Genomic DNA, 12,185 nt, shown 5'->3' on the forward strand with positions numbered 1-12,185 from the left:
AATAATAATAGGTACATTTCATACAAAAGCAAACATTTTCAACACTGATCTTAAATAGTTGTTTTTCTTTTTTTCTTTATACAAAAGACAAGTCAAACCACCTGCTGTTCCTCTGTCCGTCCTCAGCTCAGGGTATAATGACCCACAGTGGACTCAGCGACCGGTAGCTTCTGTCAGAGCCCTATAGAGACTCATAAGATGGTGCAATAAAACAATTCAATTACAAATTCAACAATATTTGACCCACCAGGGCCCGTCAATAAGAGTCACCAAAGAGCCAGGCGGCACCAGGGCGGCTAGCTAACCCTAACCAGGGCGGCTAGCTAACCCTAACCAGGACGGCTAGCTAACCCTAACCAGGACGGCTAGCTAACCCTAACCAGGGCGGCTAGCTAACCCTAACCAGGGCGGCTAGCTAACCCTAACCAGGGTGGCTAGCTAACCCTAACCAGGGCGGCTAGCTAACCCTAACCAGGGCGGCTAGCTAACCCTAACCAGGGCGGCTAGCTAACCCTAACCAGGACGGCTAGCTAACCCTAACCAGGGCGGCTAGCTAACCCTAACCAGGGCGGCTAGCTAACCCTAACCAGGACGGCTAGCTAACCCTAACCAGGACGGCTAGCTAACCCTAACCAGGACGGCTAGCTAACCCTAACCAGGACGGCTAGCTAACCCTAACCAGGACGGCTAGCTAACCCTAACCAGGACGGCTAGCTAACCCTAACCAGGACGGCTAGCTAACCCTAACCAGGACGGCTAGCTAACCCTAACCAGGACGGCTAGCTAACCCTAACCAGGACGGCTAGCTAACCCTAACCAGGACGGCTAGCTAACCCTAACCAGGACGGCTAGCTAACCCTAACCAGGACGGCTAGCTAACCCTAAAATCCTTTTCAACACGACCACCGCTGTCTCCACCTCATACAATATGGCTGAATATTCTCTCATCCAATACTATACTAGTAACGAGGATCAAATCATCAATCTATCAAAATTCCTCAATTTCCCCAAGAGGATCAATAAAGGAATAACTTATCTTATCAATGGGCTGAACTAACGATCACCATAATGTCTTCTTCTACTTTTTTTGCGTTTCTTTCCACAGGTATATAAAGGCTGACCCCTGACCCCTGACCCCCGAGTCAGACTGAGCCCTGTCTCTCGGCCGAGGGCCTTTCTCTCCATCTCTCTTTCATCTGGAAATCATTCCATCGTTCCTCTCTTCATCTTCAACACATCACGGTTGACATTCTTTAAAAATGAACCTTCATCTCTCCTTCTTTTGCCTCCTCCTTCTCTCTCTCTCTCTCTCTCTCTCTCTCTCTCTCTATCGCTCTCCTTCTCACACCGTCACCTCGTTCTTGCTCCCAGTTCTCAGTGCCCCCCCGCCCCCGGCCCCCCCACCAGGGATGTAGTGGAGCTGTTCGATGGTGTTCTGCCTCTTGGTGGCGAAAGCCATCCTCCGGGCGCTGGGATGTCCCACATGGGGGTCCCGTCCTCCGACAGTCCCGGTGTGTCCCACATGGGGGTCCCGTCCTCCGACAGTCCCAGAGTGTCCCACATGGGGGTCCCGTCCTCCGACAGTCCCAGAGTGTCCCACATGGGGGTCCCGTCCTCCGACAGTCCCAGAGTGTCCCACATGGGGGTCCCGGCCTCCGACAGTCCCGGAGTGTCCCGCATGGGGGTCCCGGCCTCCGACAGTCCCGGAGTGTCCCAAGTGGGGGTCCCGTCCTCCGACAGTCCCGGAGTGTCCCGCATGGGGGTCCCGTCCTCCGACAGTCCCAGAGTGTCCCACGTGGGGGTCCCAGACGGGGGGCCTCCCCCCCATGGCGGCCGCGCTCCGGTCGTGCTCGTGGCCGGACGTGGGCTGGGAGTTCATCTTGATCATGTGATGGCGGTCGGCGGACGCCGTGGCACAGATGTTCTGCTGGGACTGTGTCTTCTGCTGGTGGCTGAGGCGTCCCATGATGGGGACCATCCCTGCCCTGTCACCCCCCCGCTCGCCTCCTCCCGTCATCAGCCCCATCGCCAGCATCCGGTCGTCCCAGCGGTCCGCCGGGGAGATCACCAGCCGCTCGTGGGACCTGGAGGGAGGGCAGAGCAACACATGGCCTCTCTGTGAGCGGGTTGGTCTCGTTCACCTGCTCAATCAAGTCTCTCTCTTTTTTAATACTTCAATACAAGACATCTACCAAGCACTCCCCACAAGACATCTACCAAGCACTCCCCACAAAACATCTACCAAGCACTCCCCACAAGACATCTACCAAGCACTCCCCACAAGACATCTACCAAGCACTCCCCACAAAACATCTACCAAGCACTCCCCACAAGACATCTACCAAGCACTCCCCACAAGACATCTACCAAGCACTCCCCACAAAACATCTACCAAGCACTCCCCACAAGACATCTACCAAGCACTCCCCACAAAACATCTACAAAGCACTCCCCACAAAACATCTACCAAGCACTCCCCACAAAACATCTACCAAGCACTCCCCACAAGACATCTACCAAGCACTCCCCACAAAACATCTACCAAGCACTCCCCACAAAACATCTACCAAGCACTCCCCACAAGACATCTACCAAGCACTCCCCACAAGACATCTACCAAGCACTCCCCACAAGACATCTACCAAGCACTCCCCACAAGACATCTACCAAGCACTCCCCACAAAACATCTACCAAGCACTCCCCACAAGACATCTACCAAGCACTCCCCACAAAACATCTACCAAGCACTCCCCACAAGACATCTACCAAGCACTCCCCACAAAACATCTACCAAGCACTCCCCACAAAACATCTACCAAGCACTCCCCACAAAACATCCCCAAACATAGGCCAGGAATGAGGCACAGCAAGTAAGAGAATGACCATGTCAGGTTATGTTTAACCTATCCTAACCAAACCTATATCTCTCATCTCACCTTCTCTCTTCTTCTCATCTCACCTTATCTCATCTTCTCATCTCACCTTCTCTCATATCCTCTCCTCTCATCTCATCTCACCTCCTCTCCTCTCACCTCATCTCACCTCCTCTCCTCTCATCCCCTCTCATCTCATCTCACCTCCTCTCCTCTCATCTCCTCTCATCTCCTCTCATCTCATCTCACCTCCTCTCATCTCACCTCCTCTCATCTCATCTCCTCTCCTCTCATCTCCTCTCCTCTCCTCTCCTCTCCTCTCCTCTCCTCTCCTCTCCTCTCCTCTCCTCTCATCTCCTCTCACCTCATCTCCTCCCCTCTCCTCTCATCTCCTCTCCTCTCATCTCCTCTCATCTCACCTCCTCTCCTCTCCTCTCCTCTCACCTCCTCTCCTCTCCTCTCCTCCCCTCCCCTCCCCTCCCCTCTCATCTCCTCTCCTCTCATCTCACCTCCTCTCCTCTCCTCTCATCTCCTCTCCTCTCACCTCCTCTCATCTCATCTCACCTCCTCTCATCTCATCTCCTCTCCTCTCCTCTCATCTCCTCTCCTCTCCTCTCCTCTCATCTCCTCTCACCTCCTCATCTCCTCTCACCTCCTCTCATCTCATCTCCTCTCACCTCCTCTCATCTCATCTCCTCTCCTCTCATCTCATCTCATCTCCTCTCCTCTCATCTCCTCTCATCTCCTCTCACCTCCTCTCATCTCATCTCCTCTCCTCTCATCTCATCTCCTCTCCTCTCATCTCCTCTCATCTCACCTCCTCTCCTCTCCTCTCATCTCACCTCCTCTCCTTTCCTCTCCTCTCCTCTCCTCTCCTCTCCTCTCCTCTCCTCTCCTCTCCTCTCCTCACCCTCTCCTCTCCTCTCCTCTCCTCTCATCTCATCTCATCTCCTCTCACCTCCTCTCATCTCATCTCACCTCCTTTCATGCCTTCGAGCAACATTGTACTTATTTCTGTAAGTATGTCTGCACGTTCTACGTTGCACTACTTTTATCGTCTTCTATACCTATTCTTATGTCTGCATTTTATACATTGTTTTTATTCTGTCGACTGTATGCTGATGTTATGCCTATGTACATTTTGTGCTACTTGCTGTGGGGCACTTTGGGCTGCGGTCCATGTGTGAAGGGTGCTATATAGATAAGTTGTTATCATTTATTATTATTATTATATTATAAAAGATGTATGCATTGAAATGTGTGTAAGTGTCAACGACATTGAAAATGAGGGTGACCTCAATTGTCCTTTTTCGAGAATAAGAGACGTCTTGCTGCTGGTCATCACGGCCTTGTAGTACTGGTTAGGGTTATTATTATTATTAGTATTATTAGTATTACCTGCGCAGCGTCTGAGACGTCTTGCTGCTGGTCATCACGGCCTTGTAGTACTGGTTAGGGTTATTATTATTATTAGTATTATTAGTATTACCTGCGCAGCGTCTGAGACGTCTTGCTGCTGGTCATCACGGCCTTGTAGTACTGGTTAGGGTTATTATTATTATTAGTATTATTAGTATTACCTGCGCAGCGTCTGAGACGTCTTGCTGCTGGTCATCACGGCCTTGTAGTACTGGTTAGGGTTATTATTATTATTAGTATTATTAGTATTACCTGCGCAGCGTCTGAGACGTCTTGCTGCTGGTCATCACGGCCTTGTAGTACTGGTTGGGGTTCTGGCTCCTCAGGCGCGACAGGGTGCCCCCCTCCCCACACGCCAGCAGCTGGTCCTGGGAGCGCACCCTGCGGGGCGGCCTGTCGAAGGGGGAGCTGGCGTACTGAGGCAGGGGCTGCGCCGGGGGCAGAGGTACGGGTTGGGGGTGGGGGTGGGCATGTGGAGGTGGGGGCGCGAGCCGTGCAGAGGCAAGGTGCCCCTCCCTCCCAGGCTGTAGTCGCCGCCCCAGTGCAGGTGGTGCTGGGAGGAGTGGAAGGAGGGAGGAGGGTTGTTGGTGCGACGCTTGGAGGCGTAGTAGCTGGAATACTCATCCAGATCTTGCTCTGGTCGCCCACGAGAGAGAGGGGGAAGGGAGGAGGGGTGTAATGGAGAGAAAGAGAGAGGGAGAGAGAGGAGGGGAAGAATGAAGGAGACAGAGAAAGAGAGTGGGAGAGAGAGGAGGGGAAGAATGAAGGAGACAGAGAAAGAGAGAGGGAGAGAGAGGAGGGAAGAATGAAGGAGACAGAGAGAGAGAGGAGGGGAAGAATGAAGGAGACAGAGAAAGAGAGAGGGAGAGAGAGGAGGGGAAGAATGAAGGAGACAGAGAAAGAGAGAGGGAGAGAGAGGAGGGGAAGAATGAAGGAGACAGAGGGAGAGAGAGGAGGGGAAGGATGATGGAGACAGAGAGAGAGAGGAGGGGAAGAATGAAGGAGACAGAGAAAGAGAGAGGAGAGAGAGGAGGGGAAGGATGAAGGAGACAGAGAAAGAGAGAGGGAGAGAGAGAAGGGAAGGATGAAGGATACAAAGAAAGAGAGAGGGAGAGGAAGGGAAGGATGAAGGAGACAGAGAAAGAGAGAGAGAGAGAGGGGAAGGGAAGGATGAAGGAGACAGAGAGAGAGGAAGGGAAGGATGAAGGAGACAGAGAAAGAGAGAGGGAGAGAGAGGAAGGGAAGGATGAAGGAGACAGAGAAAGAGAGAGGGAGAGAGAGGAAGGGAAGGATGAAGGTGACAGAGAAGAGAGGGAGAGAGAGGAAGGGAAGGATGAAAGTGACAGGGAAAGAGAGAGAGGGAGAGAGAGGAAGGGAAGGATGAAAGTGACAGGGAAAGAGAGAGGGAGAGAGGGAAGGGAAGGATGAGGGAGACAGAGAAAGAGAGAGGGAGAGAGAGGAAGGGAAGGATGAAGGTGACAGAGAAGAGAGGGAGAGAGAGGAAGGGAAGGATGAAGGAGACAGAGAGAGAGAGGAAGGGAAGGATGAAGGAGACAGAGAAAGAGAGAGAGAGAGGAAGGGAGGGATGAAGGAGACAGAGAAAGAGAGAGAGAGAGAGAGAGGAAGGGAAGGATGAAGGAGACAGAGAAAGAGAGAGGGAGAGAGGAAGGGAAGGATGAAGGAGACAGAGAAAGAGAGAGGGAGAGAGAGGAGGGGAGGGATGAGGGAGACAGAGAAAGAGAGAGGGAGAGAGAGGAGGGGAGGGATGAGGGAGACAGAGAGTAACAGTTATTGGGATTCATTAATAGTGAGATCCAGCGCCCCCCTGCTTCCTGGCCTGGGATCACTTTAATCTTCAAAGACCTTCCATGAAACCAGCTCCCCGAGAGCCAATTTAAAAGTGACCTTTAGCCAGGCACCTCTCCCTCCCTCCCTCCCTCCCTCTGTTTACTCTCCCTCCTATGGCCATATTCTCTCCAGCTCTCTCCCTGGTTACCACTGAAGACAAAGAAACCTTTATCATAATGTCCCTCCTCAGGTTGCTATGTAGGGACTACATCAAGAGCAGCAGGTTGTGGAGAGAGGAGCGTGTTCTCCCTGGTGACGTCTGTGTTCATGTCTGTGTTCATGTCTGTGTTCATGTCTGTATTCATGTTCATGCTCCAACAGGAATGATGTTTTCCTTTAACACATTAAGGACCGTCCACGAGTTAACTCGTGTTTCGATTCCACCCCGTTGTGGACCAGAGCCACGAGTTAACTCGTGGCAAGTTGTTATTGTTTTATTCCATATTAATAAACGGATCAAGATCGCCGATCGACTCTGCAGATTTACCCGCCAGATAAAAAAATCGGCGACATGCAATACCGGCCAGATCCTCTTAGGGGCGCCATCGCTCCACTGCAGTATCATTGAGGCCGAATGGGAAAATTATTTTTTTTAACTGTCTGTGGGCGTTTCATATGAGCCTGGATCCCAGCCGAACATCCTCCATCTTTGATCACGTTTTGAACGCAGATTTCAGCCTGGAATAATGGGATTTATTTATTTGTTTATTTCATTCGTATATATACAACAGAAATGGCGTTTGATATAACGTGACTAGCCTTTAGCCTCATATCTAGCTTCCCAGGAAAAAGACGAGACGAAAACTGCGATAAAACTTATATTCACGACGCTATAAAATGACAACCAACCGATGGATTTTTATTTTCTTTAAGCCATTATGAAGGCACGGTTTATGCACTCAAGTGACTAATGAGCAGGTAGATGGTTTAAGCGTATACTTACATACACATGGTATTCATATATAATAGTAATAATTATTATTCATAATACATGTAATTGCAAATGGACATCTAATTTTTTAATGGAATGTTATATAGCTGTAATATATGTTTCGGGTCCCTCTGGCTGTGGATCTGTGGTTGTGGGCTCGGGCCGGGGGGTGGGGGGGGGGGGGGGGGCGGTTCGGGGTCTCTGCTGGTCGAGGCATCAAAGAGGCGCGGTGCTATGGCTCGCGGGGGGGCCGGACTGTGGGCCCTCCGGGTTGAGATCCGTGGCTGCCGGGTCTGGAGATGGAGGGGATCAGGAGGTCCACTATACAGTAAGTTAAGTCCTACTCCTTACATAGAATTTAAGTGGCGACTTATTTAATTTATACTCTGTTTTATTATTTTGTTAGTGTCCAATTTATTATCATTTTGTGTTATTATTATTACTACTGTTATTGGCATGTGAAGTCCTGTCTATTATTGTTGTTTATAATTATTATTACTGTATTGTGTTGTGTCTTGTCTTGTTTAAAAAAATAATAATAAAGATTTGATTGGATTTTTTTTTTTTTTGGTTTACAGTATACATAGAGATGCATCTACGTACGTATACACGCAGTAAATAATTTAATTCTACACATATAATTTGAATATATAGGTATACATACACACACATAATCTACAAATACATAATATACAATAATGCAAATTATTGCGTACGACACGCTCATGTATATTATGTGTATATTACAGTGAGAACATGTATATTATGTGTATATTACAGTGAGAACATGTATATTATGTGTATATTACAGTGTGAACATGTATAGTATGTGTATATTACAGTGAGAACATGTATATTATGTGTATATTACAGTGAGAACATGTATATTATGTGTATATTACAGTGAGAACATGTATATTATGTGTATATTACAGTGAGAACATGAATATTATGTGTATATTACAGTGAGAACATGTATATTATGTGTATATTACAGTGAGAACATGTATATTATGTGTATATTATGTGTATATTACAGTAGAACATGTATATTATGTGTATATTACAGTGAGAACATGTATAGTATGTGTATAGTATGTGTATATTACAGTGAGAACATGTATAGTATGTGTATATTATGTGTATATTACAGTGAGAACATGTATAGTATGTGTATATTATGTGTATATTACAGTGAGAACATGTATATTATGTGTATATTACAGTAGAACATGTATATTATGTGTATATTATGTGTATATTACAGTGAGAACATGTATAGTATGTGTATATTATGTGTATATTACAGTAACATGTAAATTATGTGTATATTACAGTGAGAACATGTATAGTATATGTATATTACAGTGAGATCATGTACACTATGTGTATATTACAGTGAGAACATGTATACTATGTGTATATTACAGTGAGAACATGTATATTATGTGTATATTACAGTATTCCATGTATATTATGTGTATATTACAGTGAGAACATGTATACTATGTGTATATTACAGTGAGAACATGTATATTATGTGTATAGTATGTGTATATTACAGTGAGAACATGTATATTATGTGTATAGTATGTGTATATTACAGTGAGAACATGTATATTATGTGTATATTACAGTGAGAACATGTATATTATGTGTATATTACAGTGAGAACATGTATATTATGTGTATATTACAGTGAGAACATGTATAGTATGTGTATATTACAGTAGACCATGTATATTATGTGTATATTACAGTGAGAACATGTATATTATGTTTATATTATGTGTATATTACAGTGAGAACATGTATATTATGTGTATATTACAGTGAGAACATGTATATTATGTGTATATTACAGTGAGCACATGTATATTATGTGTATATAACAGTGAGAACATGTATATTATGTGTATATTATGTGTATATTACAGTAGAACATGTATATTATGTGTATATTACAGTGAGAACATGTATAGTATGTGTATATTATGTGTATATTACAGTGAGAACATGTATATTATGTGTATATTACAGTGAGAACATGTATAGTATGTGTATATTATGTGTATATTACAGTGAGAACATGTATATTATGTGTATATTACAGTAGAACATGTATATTATGTGTATATTATGTGTATATTACAGTGAGAACATGTATAGTATGTGTATATTATGTGTATATTACAGTGAGAACATGTATAGTATATGTATATTACAGTGCGAACATGTATACTATGTGTATATTACAGTGAGAACATGTATACTACGTGTATATTACAGTGAGAACATGTATATTATGTGTATATTACAGTGAGAACATGTATATTATGTGTATATTACAGTGATAACATGTATAGTATATGTATATTACAGTGCGAACATGTATACTATGTGTATATTACAGTGAGAACATGTATACTACATGTATATTACAGTGAGAACATGTATATTATGTGTATATTACAGTAACATGTATATTATGTGTATATTACAGTGATAACATGTATAGTATATGTATATTACAGTGCGAACATGTATACTATGTGTATATTACAGTGAGAACATGTATATTATGTGTATATTACAGTGAGAACATGTATAGTATGTGTATATGATGTGTATATTACAGTGAGAACATGTATACTATGTGTATATTACAGTGAGAACATGTATATTATGTGTATATTACAGTGAGAACATGTATATTATGTGTATAGTATGTGTATATTACAGTGAGACATGTATATTATGTGTATAGTATGTGTATATTACAGTGATAACATGTATATTATGTGTATATTACAGTGAGAACATGTATATTATGTGTATATTACAGTGAGAACATGTATATTATGTGTATATTACAGTGAGAACATGTATAGTATGTGTATATTACAGTAGACCATGTATATTATGTGTATATTACAGTGAGAACATGTATATTATGTGTATATTATGTGTATATTACAGTAGAACATGTATATTATGTGTATATTATGTGTATATTACAGTAGAACATGTATATTATGTGTATATTACAGTGAGAACATGTATATTATGTGTATATTACAGTGAGAACATGTATAGTATGTGTATATTACAGTAGAACATGTATAGTATGTGTATATTATGTGTATATTACAGTATAACATGTATATTATGTGTATATTACAGTAGAACATGTATATTATGTGTATATTACAGTGAGAACATGTATATTATGTGTATATTACAGTGAGAACATGTATATTATGTGTATAGTATGTGTATATTACAGTGAGAACATGTATATTATGTGTATATTACAGTAGAACATGTATATCATGTGTATATTACAGTATACCATGTATATTATGTGTATATTATGTGTATATTACAGTGAGAACATGTATATTATGTGTATATTACAGTAGACCATGTATATTATGTGTATATTACAGTAGACCATGTATATTATGTGTATATTATGTGTATATTACAGTGAGAACATGTATATTATGTGTATATTATGTGTATATTACAGTGAGAACATGTATATTATGTGTATATTACAGTGAGCACATGTATATTATGTGTATATTATGTGTATATTACAGTAAGAACATGTATATTATGTGTATATTATGTGTATATTACAGTGAGAACATGTATAGTATGTGTATATTATGTGTATATTACAGTGAGAACATGTATATTATGTGTATAGTATGTGTATATTACAGTGAGAACATGTATATTATGTGTATAGTATGTGTATATTACAGTGAGAACATGTATATTATGTGTATATTACAGTGAGAACATGTATAGTATGTGTATATTACAGTGAGAACTTGTATATTATGTGTATAGTATGTGTATATTATGTGTATATTATGTGTATATTACAGTGAGAACATGTATATTATGTGTATAGTATGTGTATATTACAGTGAGAACTTGTATATTATGTGTATAGTATGTGTATATTATGTGTATAGTATGTGTATATATTACAGTGAGAACTTGTATATTATGTGTATAGTATGTGTATATTACAGTGAGAACATGTATAGTATGTGTATATTACAGTGAGACCATGTATACTATGTGTATATTACAGTAGACCATGTATATTATGTGTATATTACAGTAGACCATGTATATTATGTGTATATTATGTGTATATTACAGTGAGCACATGTATATTATGTGTATATTATGTGTATATTACAGTGAGAACATGTATATTATGTGTATAGTATGTGTATATTACAGTGAGCACATGAATATTATGTGTATATTACAGTGAGAACATGTATATTATGTGTATATTACAGTGAGAACATGTATATTATGTGTATATTACCCTAACCCTAACCTAACCCTAACCCTAACCCTAACCTAACTTTAACCCTAACCCTAACCCTAACCTAACCCTAACCCTAACCCTAACCCTAACCCTAACCTAACCCTAACCCTAACCCTAACCCTAACCTAACCCTTAGGCCGTTACCCACTAATACTAAAAATACAAAAAAGAGCAATTAACTTTTGGACACACCTAAAACGAAGTGACCCCCTCTCGTACCATTATCAAGCCCTGCAGTGCCAAGAGCTGAGGAGCATCAGGAACCCCCTTACCCAGCTGGTGCTGAGGCTGAGTCCACAAACCTGCTCTCTTAACACACCTCAGGAACAGAACACATCACCAATCAGAATAAATCAAATTACTACACAGCTAAAACAAAACTACATCACCTATTGGAAAACACAAACAAAAGCACAGAGCAAAATGCAGTGCTATCTGGCTCTAAATCGACAGTACACCATAGCAGATTATTTGAGCATGGTGACTGATCAACAACTAAAAAGAACCTTGACAAAATACAGACTGAGTGAGCACAGCCTCGCTGTTGAAAAGGCACAGGAAAACCTGGCTCCCTGCAGAGCAAAGGCTGTGCTGTCATTGCATCCTCAGTGAGCCTGAAACTGAGTTGCACTTCCTCACCAAATGTGAAAAATATAAAGATATTAGAGAAACGCATTTTAATTTTTTTTAACTAATAACAAAAGGTTTTCTTGCACTACCAGATACAGGAAAACTACCAGTCCTACTAGGGGA

The 12,185-nt window shown here is 42.5% G+C and overlaps 1 pseudogene across 1 annotated transcript; it reads right to left on the reverse strand.

Moving 5' to 3' along the window:
* Positions 1-1,342: 1,342 nt before the first annotated feature.
* On the reverse strand, positions 1,343-6,163 carry LOC311239735 (annotated as a pseudogene). Its single transcript has 4 exons — positions 6,157-6,163; positions 4,546-4,929; positions 1,796-2,084; positions 1,343-1,497 (listed from the first exon to the last, which is right to left on the reverse strand). The product of its transcript is annotated as an uncharacterized misc_RNA (transcript).
* Positions 6,164-12,185: the final 6,022 nt, after the last annotated feature.

This window comes from Notolepis coatsorum, assembly GCF_963971535.1.
Source record: "Notolepis coatsorum genome assembly, contig: SUPER_13_unloc_1, whole genome shotgun sequence".
In the NCBI taxonomy this organism is placed as follows: domain Eukaryota; kingdom Metazoa; phylum Chordata; class Actinopteri; order Aulopiformes; family Paralepididae; genus Notolepis; species Notolepis coatsorum.